Below are 12,249 nucleotides of genomic sequence, written 5' to 3'. Positions count from 1 at the left end.
ATGAGACATCCTTAAAAAGGCAAAATTCTGGAAGTAGCAAAAGGATCCGAAGTTGCCAGGGTTTCAGTGAGGGGAGTGAAGGGCAAATAGGGAAGGCACACAAAATTTTGGGGGTGGTCAAAATATTCTGCATTTTCTATAAAATGCACTATACAGTATTATACATTATACTATATGATATAGCAACAAGGGGAATATGTCATTATACATTTTTCAAAACCCTAAGAATGTGCAATATAAAGAATAAATTCATAAGTAATGGACTTTAATTAATAATAAGGCACCTGCCAATACTGGTTCATTAATTATAACAACTGTACTATACATTTAATACATTTAATATATTAGTAATAGGGGGAATTATGTGTGTTTTGAGGGAGGATATGTAGTTTTCACTATAAAACTATATATATAAAACTATATATAAAACTATAGTTTTCACTTAGGTTTTTTGTAGACCTAAAACTGCTCTTAAAAAATTGTTAACTAAACCTAAGAACCAAGGTCATAATACCAAGCCAAACCAAAACAAGACAAAAACCTGGGTAAGATGAGACAACTTCTAGAATTGTGACCAAAGGGTATTTTATGCCAGTCATTGATGGCATAGAAATAAGCATCCCATCCCTCTTGTTACCATTTACTCTTAAGTTCATAATTATGTTGGTACCTGTGATGAGATTGGAATAAGGCACAGAAGAAATAACCAGAGAGTACCTAGGTCCTATTAGCCTGAAACCTATAATTCTGCAGTATTCGGTATGAGTTTGAATCAGGGCCCCAAATCTGTTGAACACGTAATTGTTTTTTTAAATGATAACTAAGACAACTAACGGGACTTACCCAACCTAGACCAAATATTGAACTGAGACCTAAGCTACGCACACGTCAGACTATGGGGAGCCCTCGTGACTATTAGGACAGATTTTGTCTTATGCCAACTTCCTCAGAGCCCTAGGACAACAAGGACCCTTGCCAGAATTGAAATGGGTTCTCTAGGAGAGAGCTTCTTTATCATTGTACTCATAGAAAGGATGGAGAAGATATTTTAGGTTCAATTTTCTAGATACAAAATCACGGATATTGGTCAATCTTTAGTCAAATTCACTTCATATGAACATTTGGGACCTAAAGTTGTTTTTTTTTTTTTTTTCTCTTTAAGAAAAACTCTTCTAAACCCAGACTCCAATCATTGAGATGCAGACAAAGCTGCGGACAACTTAGCATTTTCAGAAAGGAAAGCTTCTATTGCTCCCCCAGTAGAGCTCCCCGATAACGGTTTAGAGATGTACTAGGATTCAAGCCCTTCAGCCCTGGAGCTGCTCTGCATCTGATTACCAGTGCCAGCGGTCTCTGGTAGTAAGCAGCCTCTGTAGTGTATCACAGGAAGATTGTCCTTTTCTATGTGGGTATGATAAGAAAAAGGCCGAGAAGCACCCGAAAAGAGAATCTTTGCTAAAGATGGTTTAATCCAAAAGGGTCTGATTGGTGCTTTGCAATTTCCATTGTTCCTACACATCGTCCTATTTCAAACATAATGATAATATTTGCCGAGGAATTATTTCTGGACATATTTCACGTGAAACATACAAGGCATGAGCTGCTACAAAGCTATAAACAATTCAGAGCATTGGTGGTATTCAGATAATACCACCTAATTTTACCTCACAGTTCCGTTAATTTTTAAAGACCACAAAACCACAAGTAGGAATTGTCTCTTACCCTATAAGGAAAACCTCTGCACCTTGTCTCAGGATAAAGCGTCAGGGTCTTCACACAATCCCTCCACTCCGGGACTGAGCAGTTCTTGAAGTGTCTTTACCAGGTCTGAGGGGAAAGAAAAATACATAAATAACCTTGGTATGCTTCAGCTAACATTAACATTCTTTTTCAAGTTGTTCAGATTCCTTTTTTGCCATTTCATTAAATTGCCACTTATCTTGCATCAAACCATCTTGTACAAAATAATCAGCATTTACAGAACACTTAACTTGAAGAAAGAATTTTCTTCCTTTAAATCATTTATAATCTCCCCCTCATCCACGTCTGAATGAATGGTGTCTTTCCTTGTTATAACATCATATTAACTATTTTTCGTGATTCTTTACTTCCTTTACCTAGATCACAATTTTATTCTTTGGTTTCATTAGTAATAGCAAATCTTTTCTGCGAAAGAAGTTAAAAATTGTTAGGCTTAGGCAGTCCTGTCTGTGGCTTTGCTAAGACTGTTTTATTGCTCTGCTCTGCTGTGAAATAAACTAACACATTTTGGTTCCTAATCTCCTATGCCTAATTTTTTTTTCTGACCTAAAAATCTCTACCAGAGCCCTAAGTACCCCATCAAGTCTATAAAAATACTGACCTGAGCCAGTGAAAAAGTGTGCTCTGCCAGCATGTTCTATAAGATAGTCTTCCATCACCACAAAGTTTCAGGCATTCTTTTTTTTTTTGGAACTAGCAAAGAAAATAAGCTGGCTCTGGCAGTTGATCATGGACTGCTCTAATTCGATGAATCCATTTTCTACAGGCTTTAGTTGGCAAGCCTTTTTCCACTGCCTGCAAACTGACTACAGTTCTTTGCAAACCTCCTTTGCAATTCTACCCAAACACCACCCTCTACATCACAAAGAGTTATATGTTACTGAAAACACATTTTAAAGAAGATTTTTATTGGAAATATCTAATTTTGGAGCTCTTTCTTAACTTCCCCAATTTGTCACACATACGTCTGTTTACCCATGGAACTGTCCCGAGGATAAGTGAAACCAATGGTGTAGTGCTGTGTAAAGCTCAGAGACGCTAGGAAGACAAGGCTGTGTTCCCAGCTCTAAATTATGCCGCTCTTGATCGGCTGGACCTGTCCATTGACTGTGTATGGAGGCACACAGTACAATGATATAAGTTTGATGGTACTTCTGAACTTTACTTCTAAGAATCTTATTCTGTATATCTTTGAAATTACTTTTTTTAAAGATTTTATTTATTTATTTAAGAGAGAGAGCGAGCACAAGCAGGGGGAGGCAGCAAGCAGAAGGAGAAGGAGAAGCAGGGAGCCCCAGGCAGGGCTCGATCCCAGGACCCCGAGATCATGACCTGAGCCAAAGACAGAGGCTTAACTGACTAAGCCACTCAGGCGCCCCCATCTTTGAAATTCTTAAGAGCTCTTGGTCAAAGAATGGGGAAGACAGGACAATAAATCCTTCAAGGAGAAGTATACAGCAGTTTTTTAAATAAATATAGTCCTTTCCCATTAATCTCATTATTACAGACAAAACAACTACATACTGTATTTGGTTATGGTTATATTTATGTGAAGTTCTAGAAAAGATGGAAAAAAAGAGGCTATGGTAATAATCAGAACAGTGTTGTGAGAGATTAACTAGAAAGTGGCATGAGGGCACTTTCTGGGAAAATGGAAAATTTCTAGATTTTTTTTTTAAAGATTTTATTATTAGAGAGAAAGAGAGAGAGGAAGAGCAGAGGGAGAGGGACAAGTAGACTCTGCACTGAGTGCAGAGCCCAAAGTGGGACTTGTTCTCACAACCCTGAGATCATGACCTGAGGTGAAACTAAGAGTTGGACAGACGCTCAACTGACTGAGCCACCCAGTGCTTCAAAAATTCTGCATCTTGATTAGGACAGTGATTATATAAGTAGACACACTTGAAAAAACTCTGGAACTATGCCCATAAAAAAGTACATTTTATTGTAAGTAAATTCAATTGTGAGTAAATACCTTAATAAAAAAAATAAAAAACAAAGGACTCAAAGAGACTTTTCAGTTTTGGAATAATTTTCAGAAATCACTTAGTCTTTATGAAGGAGCCTTTACCTCCTTCCTGGCCAGTGAAAAATAATTCTTCATTTTTTCATTTATGTATCCACTTAACAAAGACTTATTAAGCACAAATGTATCAAGGATAAACACAGTGACAGCATGCTAGGAAAAAAAATGATGGTTAGCAAAAGAGACACAGCCTCTGTTATGGAGCTCAAAGTCTGTTGGAGGAAAATAGACAATTAAAATGGACAAAAACAAAGAGTTATGTCTGTAGCACTGAGAGAAGACCCACGTTCTAGCTAAGGGCTTGCATCAAAACAGAATGAACTATTTTATGCTAAACCCCAAGCTAAGCTGAGCTGAAAATATTGGTGTTCACTGAGTCATTAAAAGCTGTTAGAGTGATCAGACTAAAGCAAACTAAATAACATTTTTCTATTAAACCAAGCCTAAATATTCTCCAAATCAAATGAATAAAAACATCAAAATATTTTTCATGTCAAATTTCATTTGAACATTGAAGTCTTTTTTCAAAACAGAATTTAGGTCTTCCACACCCTACGGCAGCTTATATATACAGCTGTCCATGAGGACAACATGGTGTTAAATGACCCTCTTTCCCATGAGCAAATCCCAGCTGGGAGGACAGGTGCTTCTACTTCTGGTGACTCTGCTGCCAACGAGGGATTCGCAGGCTTCCCCAACAACAACATTGTGCATATTCACAAGAAATCCAAACTTGTGAGAGGTAAAGTATTTGATATACAAACAAAGCATAACCACGAATGGACCAGCATTCCAATATAAAGTACTTTTAGGGAAATAACAACTCCCTCACCGCCACCCCAACACACTTTTAAATGAAGTCCCTCTGTGGGCAGTCCAATTTCTAAAGCACATGAAAATTTTCCTTCATCTAACTGGTATAAAAAAAAAAAAAATCACCTTGTTCCTTTTTATGGCTTTCTAAACTATTTGTCCAAAATTCTTTCCAAAATGGAGGAGGCATTTATAAATCAAAAAGGTGAAAGAATATAATTTAGAAACAAACAAATAAAACATGAACCATATAATTATTGAATTTCTGAGCCTTTTAAAGAGGAATATGCTGTTGTTTATTTTGTGAAACTATCTAGAAGAAAACCAACATGATTTTGTAGATTGCTCTAAGAGGAAACATGCTAGAAATAGTGAGTAGTTCAAAAATTAGCCTTGGAATGAGAAGTGTGCTTTAAACCAAGACCATGATGGGTAATGAATGTTTTGTATTTAATCAAGCAGCATCTACAACATTGCCTATTAATGACTTCTACTGTCTTTCCTAGTCTCTGACCAGACAATTTAGGGTTTGGGTTGCATTCTCCTGGCAGGACCAAAAATGGCCACTAAACCTCTAAAGTAATTGGAAATCTAATTCTCTCGAACATGAGAACCATTCCATGTATCAACAGAAAATATTATCAGATTGCAGTTCAAACTGTCAGATGTCACTTTTATTACTTTCTAACTCTGGTCAGTGATAACTTCAAAAGAAATCTATTGTTAATTAGGAATCACAGTTCCTGTTTATGTAGTTTTAACATATTTAATATTTAAGAAATGTATATATTTTGACCAAGTAATACATTTTTTAAATCTCATGTTTTATTTTTATTCCCCAACCAAATAGCTGATGATTAGAATAGTTAACACACTGAAACATTTTCCTAGCATTTTACTGTAATTTTTCCTTCCCTAATTTTCACTCTACCAATCTCATTTTAGCTTGGTTTCTGTCCTTCCATTCTGCCAATGTAAATATCAGCTCCCTGCGTTGCCAGTTTCTTAGTCATTCTTTGATATTCCCTGGTATTTTAAGAAATACTGTAAGGAAGAAAGGTGGTGTAGAGTTTGTAAGATTTGAGGAACCTGATAAATACTGGCACTTAAGACTTGCTTAATCTCAATCCATTAGATACATAATTGTGGTGTAAAATTCTAGATGATTTTTAATGGTTTTTTTAATATTGTCACAGCTTTCTTCCCCACTAACTCTCAAAGAGATGTCACATCATGACATTCAGTCTGCAGGCTTGTATCCGATGATAGACAAGACTTTCCATGTGTTACCTTTTCTTAAGGTAAATTTTAAGCAGCTCCAAACTCAATGGATTTATTAAGTACTAAAATCTATATAACAACACTGAAACATTTTGAAAGAGGAAATAAAATCTTAGGAATTAGTGATTATGACTGAATTATTCTAGAAGCTTAATTATAGGAATTAGCTTACCTTTCCACCCCTTAGTTGTATATTTAGCTCCTAGTATATGCCAGTTACTGTGCAAGTCTCTATATGTACTTGAATAAAACACGGTCCGTCTTCTAAAGTAACTCATAGCTTAGCCATTGATGGTAAGAAGACATAAACACATAAACAGATAATTTAATGCCATTTGGCAAGTGCTGTGACAAATGCATACATAGCCCTATGGAAAAAAATGTAAGTTGAACATTCAGTTTCCCAGATGAGATGGAAGGAGTAGGATGTGTCCCATAAATAGTGACTGAGATTCTAACTTTGGGACAATATGTGTCATCTAAGTTCTTAAGAAATTGTCCTAATTATTACTGCAGATCTCATCAAATATACATTTGATTTTGCCCTGTTTTTCTTCTAATAACATTTTCTTGAGTATTTAACATGTGATTAGTTCGGGCAGATTTTTCTCACTCATAAAATACACATACCTATAGGCTTATTGTGATATTTAATGAAATAATATGTATAAAATACTTAATGTAGTACCTGGCATACAGTAATTGCCCTCCCCTAAAAGAAAGAAAGAAAGAGGAAGAGAGGAAGAAAAGAGGAAAAGAAAACTCATTTTTTTTTAAGATTTTATTTATTTATTTGACAGAGTTCACAAGTAGGCAGAGAGGCAGGCAGAGAGAGAGAGGCGGAAGCAGGCTCCCCGCCGAACAGAGAGCTGAATGCGGGGCTTGATCCCAGGACCCTGGGATCATGACCTGAGCTGAAGGCAGAGGCCTAACCCACTGAGCCACCCAGGTACCCCAAAAGCTCAATCATTCTTTTTTTTTTTTTTTTTTTTTTAAAGATTTTATTTGACAGAGAGAGATCACAAGTAGATGGAGAGGCAGGCAGAGAGAGAGAGGGAAGCAGGCACACTGCTGAGCAGAGAGCCCGATGTGGGACTCGATCCCAGGACCCTGAGATCATGACCTGAGCCGAAGGCAGCGGCTTAATCCACTGAGCCACCCAGGCGCCCCAAGCTCAATCATTCTTATTGAAGATTTGGCTTATCATTGTTAACTCTGCCTTTGGGCAAAGTTTTTATGTGAAAGATTTGGGGTTAGTTATTCACAGTTTTTCATCCTTTAGAAGTCACCCCATTCATCTAAGCAGGTTGCTTGGTATTTATATTTGAAGGGAGAACTACAAATTCCTTTAAGACTAAGGGCTCACATGGGGCATTCATCTGTAGCTAGAAGTCATTTCTCAAAAGAAATGGCTGAGCTAAAGAGATATCCAAGGTTTCCATAGAGATCCAAGGATAAATTCTCTGGATCTGTATATTCCTCTTAATTATATTGGATGGATATTTTGTAAAAGACTGAAATGGACCAAAAGGAGACTGAGCAACTTTAATGGAATGGAGATATTAACCAGCACCCACTTTTTGGCTATCTGATTCTTTTGGAGGGCAATTTGAGCTACTTTACAAAGCTATAAATTCTAGATCACTGTTAAAAATTAAAATGATAGTTATCCAAAGACCTGCACATTCCTTTTAATGGAGGGAAAACTAATTTCTCTTCCCATATCTCTCATAAGGGAAAAAGGCCAGTTTTGCATCTATTTGTAGATTCATTTCAACATTCCTGACTCAACTGTGCATGTTGTGGTATTTTGACTTCCCTTCTGAGTCAGTTGATAACATCTTATTAGTTTCTTTATTAATAACTGAGTGAAATAATTTAAAAATACCTGGAAATAAAAATACCTAGGAATAAACCTAACCAAAGAGGTAAAGGATCTGGACTCAAGGAACTACAGAACACTCATAAAAGAAACTGAAGAAGACACAAAGATGGAAAAGCATTCCATGCTCATGGATTGGAAGAATAAACATTGCTGATTGTTAAATTGTTAAAATGTCTATACTGCTTAGAGCAATCTATACTTTCAATGCCATCCCAATCAAAATTCCACTGTCATTTTTTCAAACAATCCTAAAATTAGTATGGAACTGGAAGAGACCCCGAATTGCTAAGGAAATGTTGAAAAGGGGAAACAAAACTGGGAGCATCATGTGGCCTGATTTCAAGCTTTACTACAAAGCTGTGATCACCAAGAGAGCATGGTACTGGCACAAAAATAGACACATAGACCAGTGGAACAGAATAGAGAGCCCAGATATGCACCCACAACTCTATGGTCAAATAATCTTCAACAAAGCAGAAAATATATAGAGTGGAAAAAAGACAGTCTCTTCAATAAATGGTGTTGGGAAAATTGGACAGCTATGAATAGAAGAATAAAACTCAACCATTCTCTTACACCATACACAAAGATAAACTTGAAATGGATAAAAGACCTCAACGTGAAACAGGAATCTATCAAAATCCTAAAGGAGAACATAGGCAGTAACCTATTCAACATCGCCCACAGCAACTTCTTTCAATACGTCTCCAAAGGCAAAGGAAACAAAAGCAAAAATGAACTTTTGGGACTTCATCAAGATCAAAAGCTTCTGCACAGCAAAGGAAACAGTCAACAAAACAAAGAGGCAACCCACAGAATGGGAGAAGATATTCGCAAATGACAGTACAGACAAAGGGCTGATATCCAAGATCTATAAAGAACTCCTCAAACTCAACACTCAAAAACCATATAATCACATCAAAAAATGGGCAGAAGACATGAACAGACACTTCTCCAAAGAAGACATACAAATGGCTAATAGACACATGAAAAATGTTCATCATCATTAGCCATCTGGGGGATTCAAATCAAAACCACATTGAGATACCACCTTACACCAGGTAGAATGGCCGAAATTAACAAGACAGTAAACAAGTGTTGGAGAGGATGTGGAGAAAGGGGAGCCCTCTTACACTGTTGGTGGGAATGCAAGTTGGTGTAGCCACTTTGGAAAACAGTGTGGAGATTCCTTAAGAAATTAAAAATAAAGCTTCCCTATGACCCTGCAATTGCACTACTGGGTATTTACCCCAAAGATACAGATGTAGTGAAAAGAAGGGCCATCTGTACCCCAATGTTCATAGCAGCAATGGCCACAGTTGCCAAACTATCGAGAGAGCCAAGATGCCCTTCAAAAGATGAACAGATAAAGAAGATGTGGTCCATATATACAATGGAATATTATGTCTTCATCAGAAAGGATGAATACCCAACTTTTGTATCAACATGGATGGGACTGGAGGAGAGTATGCTGAGTGAAATAAGTGAAACAGAGAGAGTCAATTATCATATTGTTTCACTTACTTGTGAAGCATAAAGAATAACATGGAAGACATTGGGAGAGGGAGAGGAGAAGTGAGTTGGGGGAAATTGGAGGGGGAGACCAACCATGAGAGACTATGGACTCTGAGAAATAAACTGAGGGTTTTGGAGTGGAGAGGGGTGGGGGGTTGGGTGAACCTGGTGGCAGGTATTAAGGAGGGCATGTATTGCATGGAGCACTGGGTGTGATGCATAAATAATGACTCTTGGAACACTGAAAAATTAAAATAAAGTTTAAATTAAAAAAATAACTGAAGTGAAATAATTTTATTTTTCTTTTCATAACTTAATAATTTTGAGTCCACCCTTCTAAAAATTATCCTTTTACAATTATTTTTTATGTTTTTGTTTTTATTTCCCACAATAATTCAAAAAAATAACCTAAGTCGTTCCTGGATCTTCTAGACCAGTATTTACAGTCATATACTCTCATATGAACCCAGTGTTCATGTTTGCAAATAGAATGGTACCAGGAAATGTTAAAAATAAATAGACTTAGAGGCCACCTGGGTGGCTTAGTCAGTTAAGCATCTGTCTTCGGCTCAGGTCATGATCCAGAGTCCTGGAGTTGAGTCCATGTCAGGCTCCCTGCTCAGTGGGGAATCTGCCTCTCCTTCTCCCTCTGCCCCTTCCTTCCACTTGTGCTCTCTCTCTCTCTCAAAATAAATAAAAAAAAATCTTAAAAAAGAGAGAGAGAGAGAGAGAAAGCCAATGATGATACTGTACCAAAAGAGTTTCCACAAGCAAAACATTAGAAGAATGGTCACTTTACTACATACCATATTGTCATACTGGATACAAGAATCTGTATGTAGCCATCCAGTGCCATATTCATATAGTGAACAAATATTTCATTTTAACAAAACATTTCCTGCTACATTAAAAACCAATATTGTGAAATTGAATTTCTCACATTTGTAGATTTGTTTCTATTTTATTTGTAATTATGTTTTGTAAGAGATATAAGCATAAGACATTTATACTGGTATTATGTTTGCATATTTTTAAGTAACAATGTAATAAAAATGATTTGAAACCTGGGGCTCAAACAGAAGATTTTTGTCCTTGTTTTTGCTTTTTCCTTAAAAAGATACTATATATTATGCAAGTCTGAGAAAAACTGACCTAAAAGATTATGGAAAATGTGTATTTCGAATTTTTTATTTGTGGAAATGTATTATCTAAAAGATAAAGCTCTATGTCCTGAATGAGTTAATTTATTTAAATTCATCCTGACTTCCCATCAGATGATGTACTAAAAGAATAAAAAGGCTTAAAATAAATGGCATTGTTTAAAAACAAAAAATAAAAACCCCAGTCCTCCTGGAGCTTTGAAAGCTCTGTTGTATAGCTGCAAAATACCGTTCATCTTTTCAGAGTCTGATATATTATTAATTTCAGTTTAGCAATATTAGAATCAGACTACAAGATTATTTGCTAAAGACTGCAAGGAGAGACGAATTTATGCTGTATCCAATTTTAAACCCAACTAGAAAGGAAATATACCAAATTTCTGTTGTTTAAACTGATGGGAGTCATTTTGTAGTCTTCTAAAAACCAGCTGCACCTTGAGAAATTATAGTTATTAAGTGGGAAGTAAGCTTTAATTATTTAAAAAACACACTTCTTTCTGCATATTATTCATTTAAAAGTGCCTTCTTTTTTTAGAAATCATTCTTAAAATTGTGTACCTGAGTTAACTCTTTTGGGGATCTAACAGTACTCTTGGTAGTGGTGAAGAAAATGCTAAATACACTTTACCACCAGACAGAGCAAGAGAAGATTCCGGGTGTGGCTTTCAATGCCTTGGTAGGTGTTTAGGAGGTTCTACAGTGTGGGATGTAAGCTTGAAGACTTTTGATATTCACTTGGTGACTGAGAAATTCCCAGCATTTAGAAGATCAGGGACACATACATCATTCTTTTTCACTAATTTATCCCTAGTTCCTGGCATACGTAGTAAATGAAAAACAGTCAGAAGAAAGGCAGGCAGGGACAACCACCCAGCCCCCAGTCCTGCCCTGAGAGGAAACCAACCTTAAAAGGATTCTACACCACCCTGGAAGGAACCCTCCACCCTTTCCCAAGTGAACAACTGTCTGATAGGTAGATGAGCAAGCGGACAAAAATCTGATTGGGTGACAGGAGCATGGAGGGTTAATCAAAACCACCCACCCCAAAGAGCCCATAAAAACCCTTTGATTTAAATCCAAATTGGCAACGCTCTTGGGTCCCTTCTTGCTTCAGGAGGTTTGTACTATAGCTCAATAAACTTTGCTTTGTTGCCCATCACTCTTTGGTCTATCTCTTCATTCTTAGAAGCAGCAGTGTGACCAAACACCACAAGCACTAAAGGAAAAGAAATTCTGCAACAGTAGGCATTCAATATATGAATTAATGGTATTTATAGCTAGAAGTATTCAACCAAGACAGCATGCTCATGTTCAAAGATTTTTAAAAACAGTCAGTGATAATATATGCAGTTCAAAAACATTATATATGAAATATGCATATATTTCATACTATATATATATAAAACACACGTATATACATATATATGCATATATATGGTACATTTGTTGTTTTGTTTTTATTTTGTCTTATGGAGCTAGGAAAACACCGATAAATATACAGTGCACTAGTACACTTTCCATTTTATTTCTTAGTGGATATCCTTCTGTAGTAGGGTATTTTGCTATTAAACTAAGTGTTGACTTTTTTCAATTTCTTTTAGTTCTGTTTTTCTACTATATATAAGTAGAAAAGAGTGCTTTCTCTATGCCTCAGGGTATGGTTGATTCAGAGAGAACAAAGAATCACATTTTTGGCCTTTGAGCAATTAATTTGACCTTTGTAAGTCAACGGTGCAGATAATAGTCTTTAAAACCAAGGCTTTGAATTTCAAGTACCAGCAGCATGAAAGGGGAAAAAAAAAAAAGTC

General features: G+C 36.4%; 1 protein-coding gene across 5 annotated transcripts in view; it reads right to left on the bottom strand.

Annotated features, from left to right (window-relative positions):
* The window catches only part of B3GALT1 (beta-1,3-galactosyltransferase 1), a 541,267-nt gene that overhangs the window by 345,925 nt on the left and 183,093 nt on the right, over nt 1-12,249 (bottom strand). For all 5 annotated transcript variants that reach the window (XR_007125940.1, XM_047722211.1, XM_047722209.1 and 2 more), the window contains exon 2: nt 1,723-1,827. The gene's annotated coding sequence lies outside the window, so the exon portion shown is untranslated. The remainder of the gene's footprint in view (nt 1-1,722; nt 1,828-12,249) is intronic.

The sequence above is a fragment of the Lutra lutra genome, chromosome 3, assembly GCF_902655055.1.
Source record: "Lutra lutra chromosome 3, mLutLut1.2, whole genome shotgun sequence".
Taxonomy (NCBI): Eukaryota; Metazoa; Chordata; class Mammalia; order Carnivora; family Mustelidae; genus Lutra; species Lutra lutra.
This window is presented reverse-complemented; position numbering and strand designations above follow the sequence as displayed.